General features: G+C 37.2%; 1 long non-coding RNA gene across 1 annotated transcript in view; it reads right to left on the reverse strand.

The window, feature by feature from the left end:
- LOC118571135 overlaps positions 1 to 19,616 on the reverse strand; it is a 41,376-nt gene extending 21,760 nt beyond the window's left edge. Inside the window, exons 1-3 of the long non-coding RNA XR_004943294.1 lie at positions 19,592 to 19,616; positions 6,144 to 6,311; positions 5,778 to 5,922 (exon numbers count right to left, since the gene is read on the reverse strand). This is a non-coding gene — a long non-coding RNA (uncharacterized LOC118571135). The remainder of the gene's footprint in view (positions 1 to 5,777; positions 5,923 to 6,143; positions 6,312 to 19,591) is intronic.
- Positions 19,617 to 23,014: the final 3,398 nt, after the last annotated feature.

Consider the following 23,014-nt stretch of genomic DNA (forward strand, 5'->3'; position numbering starts at 1 on the left):
CTCGTTGCTTTAAAGTGTGCTTTATCTCACCATACATTAGGATTTTATACCTCTGTCCATCTCTTAGGTCTACTTTCCTTTTTTTTTTTAATTTCACTTATATCCTGCCTCTCCTCCTGACAGCAGCAAAGGTGATGACTGGCTGCAACTCAGTTAAAATATAGATTTTCCTCTCTCCTCCAGGAGAGCTCCTAAAGGGAATGTGGTCATCTCAACCCAAACCCTATGGCTGAGGAAAATGCGGAAGTTTGAGTTAGTAGCTCCCAACCCATGATGACTATGTATTAGCAGTGATCATCCTTATTAAATCTACTTGTAGGGTGTCATTACGGCATATCAGAGTTCCAGGTGTAGATGTCTCTGACATAGAATCTCAATTGGGCTAAATGGGATTGGAGGCTCCCAAGAAGTTAATAGATCATCATATATTGGATTTTTAATTTTTTTCACTTTACATACCAATCACAATTCTCATTCCCATCTCCCCTCCCCTACCACTCCTATTCATTCCTCCTAAATGGTAAGACCTCCCATGGGGAGTCAACAAAGCCTGGTACCATATAATCAATCTTTGAACTTTGTTTTTAGTGACTATTAATTAAACCGAAATTATAAGTACTAATGAAAAACCTAGTTATATGCTTGAGATTTCAGTGAACTAAACTTCCCCGAGTTCTATACATCTGAGTTCAGTAATTCTTGTTACTTCCAATCTCTAAAATCTTAGTGAAGTGTTCATTTTTTTTTTTTTTTGAATGAAGGGAAGACTTTTAGTTTGCTGTTTAAGCCATTTGCCCCTTTTATTGCTTTGAAAGTGCAGAAGAATATAAAACAGTTACGCACTCCCTAAATCTTTCTAAACATCAAACTAATCTTTGAATAACTGTTAAAAAGAAAAGACACAAAATATTTCAGCTTTAAGCTTTTGTTTCTATACTATGCTGGTTACTGAACTATCTTTGTCAAAGAATACTGGCATATTGAGTGAGAAAAATATAATAAGAATCTGGAATGTACACAACATGTCTTTTACTTTCTAATTAGAATTTGTCAACATCATATCCTTGTTATCAAAGTATTCAAAAAGATTAAGTCCAGCATGAACTAAAGGGGGCATGATTTGTCTATGAATTTAGATGGTGGAAGTGGTAGATGTCCACCACATGCCTACTGACCCAGACCTCTAGGGACAAGGATGAGCCATTTGTGTTCTAATGAGCCCCTGCTCTGTGTGTTGGACGCACTGCTGATGACTGGGGACCTTAAGAGCCATTGACGTTAAAACTTTCTTAACTGAGCCAAGGAAATAATGGATCACAATCTTTCCTAATTAGTATGTAGACAGAAATTTATGTAAGTAATTTAGCATAATCAACTCCACGTGGTTTTATTTCCAACCGTAGAATATATCCCTGACTTCCCAACTCAGAGATGAAGTAGTATTCTTGACTTTCATATTTTGTGCCTGCTAATGAAATTCTAATTTGACATGGATACCATTTTATCCATGTTTTCCACATGATATGTTTATCCCTTTGAGAAATGTTGTTCTCTGCCTCAATGGCTCCTCTGTAAACTCATTGGGATATTTTTATAGTTTGATTTTTCATTGACTGAAATTTCCAGATTCTCTCCCAACAGCTCATTCAAATTACAAATCCCTAAAACACTGAACCAGGTCATTGAGAAAGTCATTTTTAGTAAACCACTAGTCCTTGTTCGGCGATGCCTTATGGGAGACATTATCACTATTATTTTCTGGCAGAAAGTTTCAGTATATTATTCATAAATGTTAGACTCTTGACCTAGAAATCCAAAAAATGGAGTTAGTCTGTCATTTTGGGTACCAATCAGCTGGGTCAACACTCACAAAAATTCATTTACACTCTTCTGTCAATAGGGTACATTCTGCTTAAAATTAATAAGCCACAAAGCCCCATGTTAGATGGACAGGGTTTTTAGATACAGGTAAGATTAGCTTTATTTTAAGGTTAAGAGTGAAGTCTCATCTTGCATATGCTTTGTAGTTTAAAGAGAAAAAAAATATGTACAGATATAGCTTGATCATAGGACAACTTAATAATTTATATAAGCTGTTCAACATTATACACAGTTCTGCTGTGGATGACAAGCATAAACCTTCATATGTTCGTGGGGTTTCTATAACCAGGTAAGACTAAACTCAACTCTTCTGGTGGCAAATGATAATTAGCTGCATCAATTAAAGAAATCTTCTGAGCATGAGACAGTCTCCATTTTCACTGCTGTTGCTAAGTTAGTATGGCCATTTCACTCTTCAGTCCTTATATTCATCCCCTGTTGACAGTATAGTTGACCAAACCAACTTTGAGTATTTAATTATGCTCTACAATTGAAATTGGATCTGAGGGGGTCCTGCAGGAAAGCATCCATTGTTAGGGGGTGTAGAGATGAATTTCTTGAAATGCTCATTTTTCTAAGTCTGAAATGCTAATTATGGAGATTCCATTCCTGTGAAAGCCAGGGGTATTCTACTGAGGACTTGGTGTCCATGCTGCTCCTAAGGATCCAAATTTATTTTATAGCACTTTCTAGGCTTCAGATCCATTTATATTTGTTCTTCATTTTCCTGACTCTTGAGATTTAACCTTCCTTCCCAGAGTGCTTTGGGTTTCCTGTGCACACACTTTGTTATCTGTTCCATACGAAAGTTCTCCCTAACTCCTCACCACAGCTCTTTGTGGTCAAGCCTGCTCACCAGTCTAAACTAGAGCCTCAGTTTTTCCATGCACTTCATAATGGTGTATCTATCAATAAGGTAAGATGTCCACAATGGTGGTTCCATTACACTATAGCAGAGTAGAAAAATCTCTGTAACTTATTAACAGTATCACTGTCATAATGCTACAGCGTATGTCCAACTCACATATTTGTGGTAATGTTACCATAAATGAACATTCAATAAATACTACCAATATTAAATATAAAATGAGCTGTACATACTTGAAACTGTCAAGCAGTATTTTAATGGTACCGTTTTGTTTCTAATTCATATTCTAAAACAACTGAACTCTTACTCTACAATTTATGTTTACTACAAAACAATATGCTTCACTACTCCAGTAGGATCATTAGGTATTTTGTGTGTCTGGTGCCTGAACAGCAGAGAGAAGCATCATCTAATGATGGTTACACAAGCAAATAAACAGCAATAGTTACAAAATGATAAAATCACCTGTGGTATTTTACATCACTTCCCATTTCTTTTTCCTCCTTCAACTCATCTCACATAACTAATACCTGTATCTACCTATATCTGTAGCTGTACCTATATATCTATTTATCATCTATATCTATCTGTAACTGTATATATAGATTCCTAGATGTTAAACTACAAATTTCTCGGTACATATGATGTTCCATATATATATATAATTTCAGAGCTGACCACTTGGTATTGGCTAACCAATTTGGAGGAAATTGACACATTATCATATTATTAGCAGCAACACTAGGGCAACAGAATTCAAACTTCCCAAAGATAATTACTTAGTATCCCTGTTGATCACTATGGGGCTTTGATAGAATTTTAATGGCTTATTCTAGAAAGGATTCCAGTAGAGTGAGGAAGGTGTTGGAGAAAAGGAAATAGATGGGACATGTTAGTCCTGAACCTGGAGAAATCATAAGCTGGAGTTAGGTCTTCCTATTTACGGAAACGATGAATGCCTCAAGTGTGCTTTAAAGGGCTCTGAGTGTATTAGGTTTAATAGATTCACCTGCTGTGCCACCTAACAACTAGCAGGAGCAACTTCCCTGACCATGCTTGAAAGTTTTTTTTTCACTGAACACTACAAAGGAAGTCCCGTGCTGGACATTTATTTGTCTTCTTCTGTTTCTTTTGGTTTTCCAGCATGGTCTGTGGTCCAAGATGAAGAAGACTGGTAACTTTCAGAGTATGCCATCCTAAGTACAAGTATAAGTACACATCCAAATAGAAAATTTGAGAGTCAGTGTCTAATTGGAAAAGGGTAAACCAAATCAAAAGTTAATATTTAGAGTTGTAATCTCTGGATCATCTGAGAGCAATGATTCCTTTCTTTAGCAAACTATGGACAGGTTTAAATCCTGAAAGATTTTTCCCTAAAGAAAACTACTACGTATCTTTTTTCTTTTGTCAAGTAAAGTCAATGTCTACAGGCAAGACTGTTGTGTACATTTCAATGAATACAACCTGGAGGCTGTGACCATCCTGTCTCTTTAAAATGCAAAGGTCATCATACATTCCTAGTTTAAGTTGGCTCTCTATTTTACTCACCAATGTTGCATCAACACCTTTCCTTCATCTTACATGTGTGTCTTTGTGGGAGCCCTTTTAGGAATAGACCATAGTAGGAGAAAAACCTCTGCTTGGTTTACTCATTGGCAGTTCAGTGTGCACACGTATTGTCCCATGTGCTAAAATTGATGGCACACAATAGCTTTTGCTTGAGCAGACACTAAAGGTCTGGGTTGTTCTGACCAGTTCCCTCTTATTTTAGAATATTTCTTTCCCATCCTATTCTACAGTTAATCTTGAGAACTACAAGTTATAATGAAAAGGAAATGAGAAGGAGTTTGGTGTAATGTCCCCAAGGGAACAGTCTTGTAGCTTTGACCTTGACCATTGTCATCCTACCTCTAGTCATGGTATTTTTTTTCATTATGTTTTAGCCTCTCCACTTTGGCATTTGATCTCTGCAGTCCAATGATACCACACTACTCTTAACATTTGTTCTCTTGAATATCCTTAGGACAAATCCAGCATCCTTACCAGTATATAAGACCTTTCATGATCTACCACCATTGCTCTGTGAAATATTATTCATTATATATATATATATATATTACCTTTCAAGGGTTAAAACATTAATTTAGCTTCACAAATCTCTATTGCCAACTTGATGCTAAAGTTGTCACAAAAATAACTACAAGTTATATGTGTTTCAAAAGAACACTTCATTTCTTTAAAAAATTAAATAACATGTATTTCTTCTGTGTCTTGGTATGCATACAGATGCACATATGTTACAGTGTATGTGTGGAGGTCAGAGGACCATGTGTGGGAGTCAGGTCTCTGCTTCAACAATGTGAGTCCCAGAGATCCAACACAGGTTCCCAGGTTTGTGGGATATTCCCTTACCTGTTGAAACATCTCACTTCTTTGCTGTTGATGTGCTTTTTGCTCTTGCTTATGAATTGACACACCAATGTCACATCCACAATATAGTTCTGGCCACCTAAGCTGCACTATGGCACTTTGATGGAGCATTGTCTCAACTGCTTCTGAGGCACTGTATTGCAGCCTGTACTGCCACTCTAGTTCAGCATTACTCCAGGCACCAAGCCAAATGATAGGCAATAAAATCACATTCAGGTTTGCTGCATGTGATTAACAGGGTCCCATGTTAATTATTCTTTCTATCAACTGGTTTTAACACCAGATATACTCTGCTGGTTTGATGATGCACACTGGCATCATATAGTATGTAATATAATGAGATTATGCAAATTTTGTTTAAGACTCTGAAAATTCCTCAAGCTAAATAAATGATTAATATATAAAATATATATAATTATAAGTTTAGATGATGCACTCATATATTTGTGAATTGTGTCAATATTTATTGAGTGCTTAAGCAATTAGCAATCTGCTTTACAAGATGTAAGGGATATGATGATAACAAAATATCCCGTTCCTTCACAGTCTTTATTATTTTCAGAAATACGTACAATAAATATATAAACAAATTACTTACAGGACTTGGTGAGTTTTGAAGTACCACATTTTAGTTAATGTCACCGGAGAATTAGTGTAAGGAGGTAACACTTGATACCAGGACTAAATGTTGGAAAAGATTCAGCCATATAAACATCTCAGGGAAGAGCGATTTCCAAAGAGAACTAAGCAAGATAGAATAGAGTAACAAAAACTGAGAAATGTTTCATTACTGAAAGTGCTTTCGGAGTGGTTAAATAAACAAACACTGACAAATTTAGCCCCGATTCTATTAAGAATATAATTTAATATCCCCAGTAACACCTAATGCTCAAAATTTCTCTTGTAAATTTGAAGTAGAAATAACTTGAGATATTACAGCCGGGCAGCTCCTACCGCGGCTTACCTAGAGCTCTCCACGTGATACAGCATTAGCCAATAGATCGTCCAAGGAAGCGAACAGGATGTAGCGCTTCACAAGCATGCTCTGCTTCTGTGATGAACCATCTGCAGTCTTTTGTCTTGTACTCTTTCAGGCAGATTAAGAGATGCTGGTTCCACCGTATGAAGAACACTGGGTGGGTGGGGGGGATAGCAAGAACATGATAAGCATGTTAGGTGTTTGTCTAGGTTACTCTTCACTTTGTTACAACAAGATACCTGCAAAGCCCACATTGAAGACACAGGGCTCATGTTGGCTTAGAATTCATAGGCACATATTTGTCCCTCACAGGGAGGAAACCATGGCAACAGAAGGTCAACTGCTCACACTGTACATCAGGAATCAGAACCTACAGCCCTGGTGCTCTTCTACCTGTTCCCTTTTTTATTTAGCTCAGTTCTGCTACATGCACAATGCTGTTGCTCACAGTTAGGGTGAGTTTTCACACACAATTTATCTAATCTAGAACCTTACTAACAGATTTGCTCAGAGATTGGTTGCCTAGGTGAAGAGGAATCTAGATCATGCCACTCTAAAAAAATTAAGCCTTGTCATGTTGCTACCTCAAAATGCCATCATTCATACTTCATGACCTTCCAACCCCACAGTATGTAGAGCAATAGAAAGTATTCCTTCAGCTGTTATTATTTAGATACTCAATTGCCTTCAATTATAAACATTTCTAACTGTAAAACATGGGATTATTCTGCTGACTTCAGTCCCTTCCTCATTACTTAGTGTTCCATCAAATCATGTCTTCACCACAGAAAAGCAATTCCACACTGGCATGAATAATGAGTTGTATAATTATCATGAATACTCAATTTTGGCAATTGGTACTGATTTGAGGAATACTCAGGTGGGTTTGAAGGGAAGAAAGGGAAGGGAGAGATGTTGTAATTATAATTTCAAAAATAAAAGAAAAATGCATACAGTAAGAATAGCAATATGTGAAAAAACATATTCCCTAAAATATTTTATCTTCTATTTTTCCTACAAAGAACAAACAAGTATCATATTAAATTCATTTTTTTCCATTAATTTCATTTTTCCTATAGGCATTGCCCTGGCCATCCATAAGAACTGAAAAAGACACATTATCCCCCTGAATATTCAATAGATTATGAAATTGGAACTGAGATCTTCTTGAGACTATGCCTTTTGTTGTAGAACCACTGTCCCCAAGTCACTGCCTAGAACCTTCTTTCAGTCACCCCTTCTAGCCCATCTTCATTCCTTTGTGACTCCAAACTCCCCACCGAACAGTTTTCTACTAGTGACCCCAAAGCCACCATTCCTGTCTATGTCCCAGAGCAATAACAAAATAATGGATCAGAAACTCAAGAAAGGTGGTATCAGGCATTTCCACAGAGAAACACATCAAACATTGTGACTCCAGATGCCTAGATCCCAGCACAAGAACACAAACAGGAAGCTGGCAACCCTACTGTAATAGGCTCTGAGAAAGTCATCTTAGGTGAAACAAAAGACAAGGACTTCAAAGATATCTATTATAAACACATTTCAGGATCTTAGAGTATGAATAGACCAGTTAATGAAGACTGTGAAAACACAAACAATTGAATGAAATGGTAAGAATAACTCAGATATGAAAGGAGAATTTTACAAAGAAACAGAACCATTCAAGAAAAACCCAAACTGAAGTAAAATTGGAAATGAAAAATTCAGCATGTCAATAAAATTCCCTCAGAGGTAAGCCTCACCAATGGAATAAAAGATGTGCCATAAATAGAAACACAGAGAAATTCTCAGCAGAAGTGGGAATAATGAATAGACCTTTCATCTTCGCTTACCACTGTGGATTAAAGCTAGGTGTCAACAATAACAGAAGCGGTGTAAAGCACACAGATCTCAGTAGCAGAACAGAAATCAAGAAGGAAAGTAAAACCTTTTCTTAGAACAGAACAAAAGTGAAAACACAACATACTCAAATCCATGGGACTGACCGCAGCAATAAGAGGCAAGATCATAGCACTAAGTACCTGAATCAGAAAATTAGAGGGACCCCCTTTTTAGATAACAGCATGCTTGAAAGCTCTGTGTAGACAAGAAGAAATAATATCCAAAAGAAATATGTGGTAAGAAGCAATAGCTTACCTTAAGTGAATGAAACATAAATAAGCAAGATAATCAATAAAATTAAGAGTTGGTTCTTTAAAAAACTTCAACAAAATTGATGAATAGGCCAAATAAGCACTGATAGGATCCAAATTTTAAAGATAAGAACTAAAAGGTGAAACAATACAATAGACATCAAGGAAATTAAAAGAATAATAAGGATGTACTTTAAAATCTATATTCTACATAACTGAAAAATATAAAAATAGATTTATTGATAAATATGACCTACTTAATTAAAATAAAGATGAAATAAACATTTTATACAGCCTTATAGTCCTTACTGATAAAGAAACATCAATTAAAAATCTCCCAATCAATAGAGGCCTAGGGCCAGATGGATTCAGCACAGACTTCTTCGAAGCCTTCAAAGAAAAATTAACACAAACACTCCTAGCATTATTCTACAGAGTGAAAATTGGAGGAACATTGTCTGTGTCTTTTATGAAGCAATTATGACCTTGATACCAAAACCAAACAAAGAGTCAAAAAAAAAAAAAAAAAACTTTAGAACAGCATTCCTTATGAACACAGATGCAAAATTGTCGATTAAATACTTGAAAAATCATATTCAAAAAATCAGTATCAAGTAGGTTTCATGCCAGAGATAAAAGGATGGTCAGCATATACAAATGAGTGAATGTACTCTAACACAATAGCAGATTAAAAAATACCACATAATCATATCTTTAAAGGTAGGAAAGGCCTTGGACAAAATCTAACACCTCTTCATATTGAAATCCTGGCAAGACTAGGGATAGAAGACATCTCTCTGAACATAGTAAAGGAAAATACAGCAAGCTCACAGCCAATTTTACACTTAATAGAAAGAAACGCAAGCATTTCCAGTAGAACAAGACAAGGATGTCCAGTCTCCCATTGCTATTAAAATAGTACTTGACATCTTTGCTACATCAAGACAACTAAATGAAACAAATAGGAAAAGAAGTCAAAATATCTTCATTTGCACATAATATAATTTTATACATAAAAGACCCTAAAGAGTCCATCAGGAAACTACAGCTGATAATCACTACAAGCAAAGTAGCAGAATACAAAATGAACACACAAAACTCACAAGTGACAATCATACTGAGAAAGAAATCGAAGGAATGGTACTTTGCATGGTAGCCTCAAAAAATATACTAATATAACTCTAACTAAGCAAGTGATAGATTGGTGTAATGAAAACATGAAGGTATTGGAGAAGTTGAAGAAGGACCTAGCATGTACTTGAGTCAGTAGGATCAATTATACAATATTGAGCTTTCTACCAAAACCAATCTGCACACTCAATGCAATCCTCATCAAAATTCCAGAATAGTTCACAGAAATTGATAAAACAATCTTAAATTTAACATAGTAGGACAAAAATTCCAGGTTTTTTTGGTGTCATAGTGTGGGAAAATAGAAACATATGAAGCAAAGATTTAAATGATATGGCAAATTAACTAAATGTGAGTGGTAAGAATTTGAGGCAAGTTAGAGGGTCCTTTTTGGTGCTAAGGATCAGTTACTAAAAGAACATTAACAGCAGTTTTGTGAGTACAGTCAAGCCCTGAGAAGATGTGGTGTGGGGTGAAGGTGATAACATGAAATGTACTTAATTTGTGTTGGACATTTAGTACTGTTTCTAGCAAACAATAATAACTTAAGATAAAGATTTGGAAAGCATTTTTATAATTATGATGCCTTAAACCATTAGATTAAACAATGTTCTCGAAGGAATTTATAGCCAGAGGTTTTAGGAGATCTTTTGAAGAGGTGGTCCTTAAAATGCCACATGTGTTGATGTTGTTAGATGGCAGCCTAACAAAGCAAAGAAACCATAATTTAACATATTCAGCTTTTCAGCCAAAGCACAGCCATATAAGTTAAAATAAATGGCACAATGTGCCTTCCTCTCCATATATAGACTGTGGACGGTCACTTTGGTCCACTGTGTTTCATAGCTGTAATTACTCCAGGAACTGATATCTGGTGATCTGCACAAAGGCATTCTGTCAACATTCTGGGTCATTTCCATCTATCTTCTTAGCATAGGTCATGCTTGACCAAAAAAAAAAAATGTTTCTCTTCATCATAGTTGTTTTTGGTTTCTTGAAGATAGAACATTCTGATTTGCCACATTATTTTGCAAGCTGAAAGAACTCTTAGAACCCATTTCATAATTAACAGCATGGGGATGTGCTTTGCTGATAGTGTGGCACTATCTTTAATAAAGAGACTGTGTCTTTCAAATTATTGTCAAAGGCAAAACTACATAATGTATGGGAAAGAATGAAAACAATAATAAATAACACATTGGTAGCTGAAGTAGTTCATGGATGAAGGAAATTTGTATGCTATGAAGCATAGGATATAGAGAAACTGGCCGCTTGAGAAGAGCCAACTACCAAACAGCTTGAGTTGGGTTCTGAACAAAGAAAATAAGCCTCTAGATGAATAGATGGGCTGTAGAGATCAATATGGCAATAGATTAGATCAAAATGGAAGTGAGGATAGGAGACAGTGCAACTCTGGGCTTCTGTGATGCATAAATGACATTCATTTTCTTAAATACTCTTGGTCCAAGTCTATGAAATAGTAACGGTTATCACCTCTCCATCAGGGAGCTTCAAGGATGGATGATATAGCACTGGAACAATAGTTACTAAATGAAATATTATCTCTCCTGCTTTTTTTCTTCTTTTTTTTGTTCCTGTATTCAAGGACAGTTTGTGCTTATGGGGAACAAATCCTCCTGAAAGCAGTAGGTCTGTACCATGAAACTCCGAAGTCTTTATGCTGTGCTTATACACGCTATGACTTGGTGCTGTGGCTACATACACATAGAGAAATTACTGATACTTCATCCATAACCTACTCAGCAGTGTTAACATCATCATCTTATCACCTGGATCTTATATGTTTTTCTGTGGAAAATAACAGATATTCAGTTTGCTGAGGTGTTGAAAGGTCAGTCCCTTCAATTTTCTTGACCCACAGTCTCTGTCATTCTGCTTTTCTGCTTCTAGGACTTTCAAAGCATGCTGCTGACCTAGGATGTCCAAGCAGACGCCTTTCACTATTCTCAGATGAGCTGGCCTCCATGCCCCTCCACTCAGTGCAATAATCTTTCTCTGAATCTCTTCAGTCTACACCTCTCCATAGGTAGAGCAAGTCCATGTGCATCAAATGAGGTGGCTTCCAAAATCTTAAAAGTCTCTGAGTAAAAAGAATCGTAGCCATGTCTAAAATTGGTTTATTCTTAGAATTTTAGGGTCTGAAATATCTGTCAAATGATCTATGCTTTGTTTTTAACAGAGTTGATTCTACAGAGAGAAAGCTGGGGCCCAAAGGGTAGTTTAATACAGAGGTGTCTTCGTGTGCTGATTGAGAACCTAAGCATTGCTCCCGTTGAATGCAGAGCTCAAAATGAACTGTTAAATAAACGTTTAAAAAGAGGTCATCTGTTCACAAAAATTATTGACTAAAATGTTCCAAAGATACACACACACACACACACACACACACACACACACGAAACCATGTGTTCATGAATGTGTTTGTGAATGCAAGTCGATATCCAATGACTTTCTCAATTCTTCTTCAGCACATTTTTTTGTGACAGGGTTTTCTACCTGGACCTAAAGCTGCTTGATTCGGGTGTAGAGAATAGGTAGACTATTAGGAAGATGTCAAGAAAGTCCTGAGGACCTTCCTGTCTCTGTCTTCCCAGCATTGGGATCACAGACACATGGTGCTCAGGCAGCTTGTTAACACCGGTCCTGAAAACCAAACTCAGATCTTCATGTTGCCACAGCAAGCCTTTTACCAACCAGGCAATCCCTACTCCTCAGATTTTTTTTCTGTTTTTGATAGTCTTGACTATTTTGACAGTTAGAAATGCTTCATAGTGAACCTACAATGGCATTTTAACAATAATGCTCACACAAGGAGTGGTGGGGGATGCTAGTTTACATTTTTATTATATTTCATGTGCCACTATCACATGATTTTGACCAAAGATGATGTCCTTGTCTACCTTTCACCTCCTTTCTACGCTGTACTTGGAAGTGCTCTGTTCAGCTTAATTTAGAAAGGGATGAGTTACGCACAATCTCTTTTTTGGCAGTGTGTCTGTGTGACCTATTGAAAATCTTATCATATGAGATTTATCTTTTTCCCTGTTTATTATATTAATAATTTAGATGAGTGTGGACTAATAGGTATATCCTTGATACTGTGGGTTATAACCTCATACTATCTTAATTATTTTATTGATCAAATTATTCCCTCTTTGGCTGTAGGAATCACTTTTTGGTATTGCCTATGATCCCCTGCCATTCTTTATAAACACAATAAACTTTTCCTAATACTTCCCCATTCTGCAAGAATGCAGGGGGCCCTTCTTCTATGTTCCCTGCCCCATTAGATCCAGTTGTTTCTCTGTTCCTTTAGTGGCGAATAGGACGGGGCATCAGAGAGCTTGTGCTATGATGTGTTTGCTGCAACTGGCATATTTCTCTTGAAGTATTCTTAGCTGATTAATCAAGAGAATATATTTATGTTAACCTGTTTCTAAGTAACTAGCTACATTTACCTTCATATTGGACCACGTGTCGCTGACTAAGCTAAGCATGAAATTTCATTGACATCTTCAAATCTAATCTGTCCCCACTGGACTCATGCTAGTCTCTTCCCACATGTAAATTTCTCCCTCACTGGGGAGTAACTTGGTTCTAACCATCCTATCAATTTATTTAATAGTTGCATTGTAAAGGTCTGGCAGTTAGTCTTGCTGTACTTTCTTAGCAAGCTTCTCTGAACCTTGTTGCACACATCAAACCAGAATGGAGGATCACGCTCCTTGAAGAATGACTGCTCAATCTATTTATATTCACATTTTTCCTTTTTTATAAGACAAAATGCCTGCTTTTGAGTTTGGATCACATTTTATACATTTTTGTTTGAATAATTATGAAATATTGATATTAAGTGGCAGTTTTTACTAACTCTGGGACATCAATAATAAAGAACAAGTAAGCAGCAGTAGGGACAATCACAGAAATGGTTAATGTATTTCATATCTTGTTTAATATTAAATGATAAATTCCTTTCTTTCAGCATAATTAAGCGATTCCATAACTCTGCAGGCTCGAGGTATTGATAAAACTCTATTTATTGCATTAGGAAATGTAAAAAACTTGAACTAATAATTACCTAACAGAAGAAGTAACTTAGTTAAGCCTCGGGATTTAGCTAACTGTGACCCACATAAACTTCCTTAGGGAGAAAAAAGGGGCAGAGGTGGTTTTGATTAAAGATGTCTAACTAACGGGAAGACAAGGGACACACACCACAGCTAGGATCAGCTAAGTGCTACTGAATCTTGCTTTCACATCTCTGCTGTTTGTGTTTTGTTGTTTTTGTTTTCTGGTTCTCTCTTGGTCTCTCTGCTTTGTACAGCTAAAAGAAGGTCGTTACGTTCTTTTCATCTATACCCAAAGTGAAGGCCTTCTCTATGGAAGAGGTTCTGAGCTAGAGATTCTTGCTTTGCCCTGGATTTAATCAACCAGACCACAGAACAGGTACATTGGTGATGCAAAACACACCCATGGTGATCACTGTAGGGTTCATGAGAAGTAAATGGTGATTGAGATGGGAAAGGATTTCTCAAAGTACTTGTTACATGGTCTACTCACCGAGAGACCATCGAGTCTCCTCATTCATAACATGCATCTCTATGTATGTGTGGCTGAATTCTAACTACTGATGTTAGAAAGCCTATTGCGTGAGTCACTTTCTGTAATTTTATACAATGTCTTTTATGTAATACCTCTAACCTTGCACGACTTAAAAAAATAAACTATTTTAAAGCAGTTTTGGGTACCTGGAACAGTTGAACAGAGGGAACAGAGATCTTTTATATTCTTCTTGTCTCTCCACATGCACAGCCTCCCCTAAATACCAATATCCTCTATCAAACTCATGCTTCTGTTACAAGGATGAAGCAATATCAACATATCATTATTACCTCCAAGGTCTCGGTGTTGTACATCCTCTTGGCAGACGTGCAGAGAAACATATCCACCCCAACCATGTGAAAATAGTTCCAGGACATCAACCACTATGTTTCACATGTTCATCTGCTTCCTGTTAAATCCTAGAAACACTGGACCTTTTTACTGTCTCCACAATTTGCTTATCAGAAGTGCTATTAACTTGATTTGCATTGTACATGATCCATTTACATTATTGTTTGTTTACTAATATGCAGGCACTTAGGGTTCCTTGGTGTATTGCAATGGCTGTTTAACTCATTTCAACAGTGAGTAAAAGATGTGTGCATTTGTTCATACATTCACACTTCCTCTGTGACCACCAGTACCACCCTTCCATAGGAACTTAGTCATTGCTCCCAAGCATTTCTCTGGGGATGGGAACAGCCATTCTCAATGTTCTCACAGCCAACTAAATCTCCCAGTGAGTTTTAAAAAGTGCAATTCATTATCCTGCACCTGGCCCCAAAGATAAACATCTAGGATTCTCTCTGCTTCTCAGAGCTTATATATTTCTTTCTTGAACACTTTCTGGTAGTGAGATTACTCTAATTCCTCAAAGATGCAGAGAGCCCAGATCAATTCTGAGACTATCTGAAAAGAATAAAGGTGGCATTGCCACAACCCAGCTCCTCTGCAAATACACCTCCAAATTACTTTCTTCACTTGAGGCGATCTTTCATAATTACATCCCTCAAGAGAGAGAAGAATTAGCCTGACCGGTTTACAAAAGTTAAAAGTGTGCACTTCAGAAGTTAATGAAATGTGAAGAGCACCTATAATTTTCTGCAAAATCGTTAAAAAAACAAGCTTCAAAAGATAATGGAAACTTATCATCATATCTCCCACTTGACTAAAAAACAAAACAGAACCAAAAGCAAATGGAATGCCCTGGAAGTTGTATAACATATCCTATGTGCTCCAAAAGCAGCCATTCATTTCACCACCTTTTCTTTCTTTGTTTCTAGTTACCAAGAAAGTGAGATTACACATTTGCAAGCAAACAATGATGTCAGATGCAGCAGACAATCATCCACTCACCAATGGTACTTTAATTCTAAATTGTTCAACCAAGGACATTTCTCTTGTCATGATATTCTTACTGGTTCTCTCCAGTTAGTGTCAATCTTATTATTTAATATATAATTCATCCTCAAGATGAAGGCTTCCCCAAGATGGCAAACTCTTAAGATGATAGTTAATATTAAACACCTTGTAACCTAAGCTTAAAAAACCCAATATTAACAAGATTTTGGAGGACTATACCATTTCTTTTCTGAAGTAAGAAGAGTTAAATTTTTGCATAGTTGCACATGGAACATTTTCACATCCATTGTTAACTCTAAACACATGAATCATAAGAATGGACAGTTTCCTTATAGCAAATGCATATGTCCTTAAAACAGAAAGTATATGTTAAAGATTGGGTCCTGGAGGGTCACTGTGATAATAACATTCAGGACCCAGCCATAGGAATGTTACAATAATGCAAAAGCAGGGTCATTATCCATGGTTAGTATTTATTGATTAATCAAATTTTATACAATACTTTTCATGAAAGCCAATATAAGTATACTAATAAAAAATAAATTCACTCTATCAGTAACTGTATTTATGGGATCCTGAGTATTAAAAAAATAGAAAGGTGAGTGATCAGTGGGAAAATGTTTTAGTCATAGATAAATGTTATGTAACTCTTACTGCACTCAAATTTTTAATTTGTATATACTCACTTGCCAGAAGTTGATATTTCATGAATAACCACAGATGGAAATGTTATTCTAAATTATTTTCTTTATTTTTTCATCATTAAGCTTTAAATGGAATAAATTGGTTTCTGCTTATGGACTCCTATAAGAAGAAAATCCTGTTTGAAGGTAATGACTCCACTGCCTTGTAGGAGAGCATCATAGATAATGGGAAATATTTGACACACACCGTTTAAAATTCAGTAGGTTACACATGAAGAATCTGAGTGTTTAAAAAGAAAAAAATCCTGCCAAGAGCAAGGCATAGACGTAGAGTTCATGATCCACTTGTACCATTCTGGAGTTACCATTATGAAAAACCATGGAGTTAAGAGTACATTTTCCTGAAACAGTTTAGTAGAATATTACCATGTCTGGAAACACTTCTATTAGGAAAAATAGTAAATATTCTTTAGATAGGTATTTTTATTTTAAATAAATTATTTAAATAACACTAGTGAATTGAACTAGAATTGAGAACAACAACGTAATTTTCAAAGACAATTTGGATGCAAGTAAGAAAGGCAGATACACTACTATTCTTTGGCTTCTGGGTTTATACAGTTACGTCAGGGAATTTTCCTGAGCGATCTGAATTCTGGTTTCTGTTCCACCACTCTGAGTCATCCCTGCATACATTTTCTTCACTCTGTTTTTCTGATGCTAAGTTCTGTATTTTTACAAGCTTCCCAATATGTTAAAATAAACCCTGTACTCTGAAGACTTTCAAACTGCATTTTAAAAATTGTTTTCAGAGACTTAGGCTGGAATAGGAGCAGATACAGAAAGGAAACTCTAGACTAATCAATGGCAATCAGTTGAAATAACACACACACACACACACACACACACACACACACACACACACACATCTTGGTAATGCCATTTTCCTCTAGTGATCCTTTCCTTTCCTCTTCTGGTAGGCAGAGATTACCTGAGAACTAAAAAGCTAAATGTCATTTTCTTTTTAAAAATTTATTATTATTATTATTATTATTATTATTATTATTATTATTATTATTAATTATTATTGGGGGAGTGAGACAGGTTTCTCTGTGTAGCTTTGCGCTTTTTCTGGGACTTACTTGGTAGCCCAGGCTGGCCTCGAACTCATAGAGAGCCACCTGGCTCTGCCTCCCAAGTGCTGGGATTAAAGGAAGGCATGCGCCACCACTGCCCGGCACTCATTTTCTTATTTTTTCTGGGGACATAGACATTCAAGAGGGAAGGGATGAAAGAGTGGAGCCCCAAGCATGTGAGGTCATCACTCTGTTCCATGTAATCTTGGCAATTTCTGTTTCACTAGCTTTCAGCAGTGGCCTTCCTTGGCTCAACTTGATAAACAGAGGCACAGCACCACACTAAACTGGAAAAGCATTGGCCACATCCCCAGGCCAAAGGAAATACAGCATGTGCAATACAGCAAAAACTCAACACCAGAGCCTGAACCATCACATCACAAGCTCAGTGCCTGCCTGGTGTGTAACACTAACATCACATACCTGGTAAAAGTGCTATGTTTCATCCACAAAACTGGGAACATATGGTAAATCTGGCTCCGTGGGCTGCTACCTCCTTCCTTCTCCCTCAAGAATTACCACACAGCTCAAGATCTCCAAAAGAGTTCCAACATTTTTTTTTCCCCTTGTGGAATTTGAGGGCTTGGACTGAGACACCGGTAGCAATTTTGATTTTTGCAATTCAGTACATCTTTCCTGGTGAGCCCTCTGTCTCAGGGTTTCTATGGTATACCATTGAAACCAGGACTGAAAAGCAATGGGCTGAGCACGGAGAATGGATCTTTGACCTTTACTAAGCTGCTCCTGCATACTGTCAGCAATGGAAATGTCCAGTTCTAGACCCTTCTCAAAATATTATTTCTATAGTAAAGAAGGGACTTCCTTGCCAAAATAGCTTTAAGACCATCTCTAATTGTTTCCCAGGCTTGAGATTTTGAAAATTGACTCTATTAAAGGAACCCATTAACAGCAAGTGTATATTCATTCTCATTCTCTCTCTCTCTCTCTCTCTCTCTCTCTCTCTCTCTCTCTCTCTTCCTTCTCTCTCTCCCTCTCTTCCCTTTCTCTCTCTGTCTTCCTTTTTCTCTCCCCCTCCTTCCCTCCTCTCATCTCTCTCTCTCATTTGCATGTATTATTTTTGGTGTATTTGGTCATATGAAAGCTGACTGGAGTCGGTTCTCTCCTTCCCCTCATGTCAGTCCCAAGGACCAGACTCAGGTTATTAGGAATGATGCCAACTGTCATCTTGTCCACACCTAAGTATATATTTTAATTTTTTTATTTTTATCCCCAAACTTAGAGACATTGGAGACTATGGTGGTTTGAAAGAAAATGGCCCCCAATGGGAGTGGCACTATTAGGAAGTGTGGTCTTGTTGAGGAAGTGCATCATTGTGGGGGTGGGCTTTGAGGTCTCTTCAATGCTCAAGATACACCCAATGAGACAGACCACTTCTTGCTGCCTTTTGATCAAGATGTAGCCAGCACCATGTCTACCTGCACACCGCCATGTCCCGGCATGATGATAATGGACTGAAACTCTGAAAATGTAAGCCTTCCCAATTAAATGTTTTTCCTTTATAAGTGTTGTTGTTGTCATGGTGTCTCTCCATAGCAATAGAAACCCAAACTAAAACAGAGACTAAATTGAAGTCTTTCCTTGAAGAATTCATAATTTCATTTAAAGAACAAGACATATATACAAACAACAAACAAAGAGAAAGCCACACAGAGGTGCATTACTTTTCAAGCAACTGATTGATATAAAGGTATTTTGAAATGCTATGAGAAATCATAAAATAAAAAATACAGAAGAAAATAGTATAATTCATTGCACAAATCCTAAATGGTCTTATAATAAAAACCCAGAGCCAGATATTGGGGTAAATGCTGAAAGATCAGAGAGACAAAGGAACAAGCCATTAGGGAAAATTCTTACCACTACCAAATCCTCAGGCCGAAAGGGAGGCTCCTGTCTCCACGAATCCTCTGACTGACAGCCTCTGAGTCCTCAGCTGAGAGGCCTCTAGTTCCTGTCTCCTCATGCCTTATATGCCTTTCTTCTCCAGTCATTTCAGTTCCTTCTTAGTGCTGGGATTAATGGTGTGTGTGCTTCCCAAATACTGGTAGCAAAGGCATAAGATCACAAGTGCTAGGATTAAGAGCATGTGATTCTCAAGTACTGGGACTAAAGGTATGTGCCTCAACTGGCTGGCTCTGTTTCTCTCCTAAATTGAATCAATCTCATGTAATCAATGGTGGCTTTGAACGCACGGAGATCCAGATGGATCTCTGCCTCCCCAGTGTTAGGATTAAAGATGTGTACCACCATTTCTCTGTTGCTGGGTGATCCCTGTGTCTTTCCTACGGTCCTAATTACTAGCTAGCCTCCCTGAGGCAGTGGGTTGCAGTCTGATTATCCTTTGCTTTACATCTAGTATCAACTTATGAGTGAATACATACCATGTTTGTCCTTCTGAGTCTGGGTTATGCTTTACTCAGGATGATTTTTTCTAGTTCCTTCCATTTGCCTGCAAATCTGTGGCACAGACTGAGCCCAGTTCCTAAGCGGCCCCCCCAAAAAAAGGAAAAGAGAAAGTTAAGTGACTATTGTTCAAAACAATAAGACAGTTTAAATATAACCTAATTATCTTAACAATCTATAGATTTAAATATCCATACATAAAGAAGAAGTTTACATATGACCCTTTAAGCCTAGCAAGCATAAGGCCCTGGGTTCGATCCTCAGCTCAAAACAACAACAAAAAAGAGTAAAACCCACAAAAAGTAAGCAAAAAAGAATATGCAACTTCTTATATAAATTAAATGGAAGATAGTGCTATATTTTATAAACATTATTCAAAAAATAATTTCATCTTTCTACCTTTGGTAATAAACATTTAATGCTTATAAATAAATTTAAATTTCTCAAAAAAAAATCATTAGAATGAGCCAGATGCTGAAGCATTTACAGTTAAAGGGTTATCTGTAAATAATAAAGTGAATTTCACATATTGCAATGATTATTTTTGGAGAGAATTCTGCTTGGAGAACCGATTAATCTTTTGCAAATCAACAAGTATATGAAAACTGTTCATTTTTATCCCTAAAAGCACAAATGCGAGAATAGTGACCGCAAGTTTAATTAGTGTTAGCCATTGGTCCTGTGCTCTGGCAGGCACACTGTTCTGACTGGCAAACTGTCATCCTTTTTTGTCCTAATACAGATTCGTCTCTTATTGACTGATTGGTACATTCCATTGTGAATATATGTTCTATGTGGAAAAAACAGTGGAAAGATAAAATGCTACTGACCCATGAAACAGACAGCAAAGGATAGTTAAAATATAATGGATGTGGTTAAGAGGAAACATCTTTTAGTCCTATGAGCATCAAGGTTCAGTATGGGAGCCTAGAAGTCCATACTGCCAGTGGAAGGTAGGTGAGGTACTCTGAAGCATCCAGGACTCTTCCTGGCTTTGGAAAGTATTTTAAAGAAGCTTGGTCAGCAGAGGACTGCTTATACTCTTGAACTCTTTAATTTCTGCTCGAGGTTAGGTGTTCAGTGGGTAAAGATGCTTGCTGCCAAGTTTTGTGACTTGGCTTCAATTCTTGGGATCTGTATGTTGAAAGGAGAGAACCAATTCCTGTAAGCTGTCTTTGACTTTGTGTGTTAGTGTTAGTGTGTGTGTGTGTGTGTGTGTGTGTGTGTGTGTGAATATGTTTATGTGTTATTGAGTAATATGTATGAGTGTGTGATTGTACAAATGAGTGTGTGTAAGTGTGATGAATGTATATGTGAGTGTGGTGTGTGTATTGTAAACAGTATATGCGTGTGTGCATGAGTGTGTGTGTTTATGTGTGTCTGTAAGTGCATATGTGGATGTGTGTGTGTGATATGTTTATGTGTGATGGAGTAGTATGCATGAGTATGTGCGTGTACAAATGAGTGTGTGTATAAGTGTGTGTGAGTATATGTGAGAGGAATGTTTCTGTGTGTATATGTGAATGAGTGTCTGTGTAAGTGTGTTGAGTGAGTGTGAGTTTATGTGTATCTGTAAGTGCATGTGTATGCATGTGCATGCTGTGCACGCACAGCAAGGTCTCTTACCTACAGAGCCATTTTCCTACTCCCCACACCCCATCATCACTTCCTCTCTACCAAACAGTCAGAGAATGTAAATGACATGGATGAGCACACCTGGGAGTCAGTTGAGTCTGGACCTGGGAAGAGGAGCAGGAACTAAAGATGCCTACAGAACCTCACACTACCTTGCCTATTGGCTGAAAACTTTCAGTTTTAGCCATAGCCTCTTTCAGATACCATTCTCTGATTTTTGTCTGCTTTTTAAAATAATTAGAAAAACATCACCCACCCACCCCCTCCCCCCCGTGGATGAGTGCCCAGTCTGCATGTACTTCTTTGTGTAATGTGCAGTCAATGCCCACAGAGTTGAGTTCGGTTTTACAGTCGGGAGGTCTCCATGTGACTCTCATCCATCTCCTATGGCCATGTATGAGCATGTTCTTTCTTTCGTGAGGTAGAGGTACAAAAAGGAAGGTGACAACATCCAAGATCTTGTCATGTGGGTCACAAAACTAGACTACTGCCAGTTCTATATAACTGGTCAAACCAGATGATACAAATATGTTCAGACTCTGTAAGAGAGCGGAAGCTTTATGGAAGCAACTTGACAGTCATACAGGAAAACTGGACCAGGGAAGAGGAGCAGGAACTAAAGGTACAGACAGAACCTCACCCCACCTTGCCTATTGACTGAAAACCTTCAGTTTTAGCCATAGCCTCTTTCAGATACCATTCTCTGATTTTTGTCTGCTGTTTAAAATAATTTAAAAAAACAACAGATCCCCCATCCCACCCACTCCCACTACCCCATCCCACCCCTGGGTCCTCTGAAGGGGTAATCAAGGCTTTTAACCTCTGAGCCCTCTCTCTATCCCCCTTTTACCTGCATTTCATGCTCATCTGTGTTTAGCTTGTCACCAGTGAACACATTCATCTATTGACTAGAGCAAATAAATGTAATATGACTTTGAAGTAAACGTTTCTAAAATCTGAATTTGCATAAAGTCTTTTATTTCAAAATGTTAAACCCTTCACACAGAGAAACAACTTAAAATATAAGAGAAGAATAATAATTTAAAACATATCTTTTCACGGCCAAGCATATTCAAGAAGAAAACTCTGACACACTTAACATTTAAAATTGGGGATTATTTTAATGTAACTTTAGACATTTTACCATGCTCAGAAATCGGTAATGAAATATAACAGGAGTTCTGTCTGTGGACAATGTGGTGTATGTTTGTCTTTCTCTGATGTAGCTTTTCATCATGTGTGTGCAAAAATATTAATTATTGTTAAGAAAGGATTGGAGAGATGAAAATCATTATTAGAAGAAAATGTAATAAGTAGACACTGATGATAACATTTTCATATGATCTCCACAAATGAGTCATTCACTACATTCTTTAAAGCAACATTTACTTAGGAATATCAACCATGTGACTCAGCTAGTTCACGGAGAGCCTTTAAATAGGCATTGCTTTCCACTGGGGTCTCAACTAGTGCATTTGGACATAATTTTATTTTTAAACATTGCTATCACTTGGTTTCCATATAACTGTTTTAATGAAAGCAATGTTGTTCTTTAGGTTACAGCCTTAAACCTTATGACTCATTTATTTCCTCCAAACCTGAGAGTCCTTTTAAAGTTCGCTCACCTTGAGAATTAGTATAAGGTTTTAATTACATTCAACTTTGCTCAGTTTGAGCTGGAGTGTTCATCTGAATTTCTGAATCTCCTGTGTTGGTCAAAATCATGAGAAACAGTGAGGGGGAGGATGAAGGCAGGTCTGCAGACT

This window comes from Onychomys torridus, chromosome 20 (genome assembly GCF_903995425.1).
Source record: "Onychomys torridus chromosome 20, mOncTor1.1, whole genome shotgun sequence".
Lineage (NCBI taxonomy): Eukaryota > Metazoa > Chordata > Mammalia > Rodentia > Cricetidae > Onychomys > Onychomys torridus.